Below are 419 nucleotides of genomic sequence, written 5' to 3'. Positions count from 1 at the left end.
GCGCGCCGCTGCGGCCGCCGCACCGGGGGGGGCTCCCAGCCTCCCTCCCTGCCCGCGGACCCCAAAAGGACCCTCCCATCCCCTCCTGGTCACCGTCACCGAGCGCCTCGGGGATGCTGCTGCCAAGGGCCCCCCAACCCAGGGCACCCCAAAACACAGGGTGGGGCTGGTCCCCCAAATCCCGGGGGGCGACCCCCCAGTCCCCCCATCGCTCAGGGCAGAAGGGGACTCCCCACAAATTTTGGTGCTCGGAGCGCACCTGGCTCAGCGGGAAGGGGGGGCCATGGCCGGGATAAATCCAGGGGGGCCCCGGGGACCCCAGGCAGCAGGGCCCGAGAAGCCCCGGGAGAAGGCGGGGGGGTCTCGGGGGGCTGGACTAGGACCCCCCAACGCTTCCCCCTCCCAGCATCCCCCCCCCC

The sequence above is a fragment of the Corvus brachyrhynchos genome, unplaced genomic scaffold, assembly GCF_000691975.1.
Source record: "Corvus brachyrhynchos isolate BGI_N302 unplaced genomic scaffold, ASM69197v1 scaffold119, whole genome shotgun sequence".
Classification (NCBI taxonomy): Eukaryota; Metazoa; Chordata; class Aves; order Passeriformes; family Corvidae; genus Corvus; species Corvus brachyrhynchos.
This window is presented reverse-complemented; position numbering follows the sequence as displayed.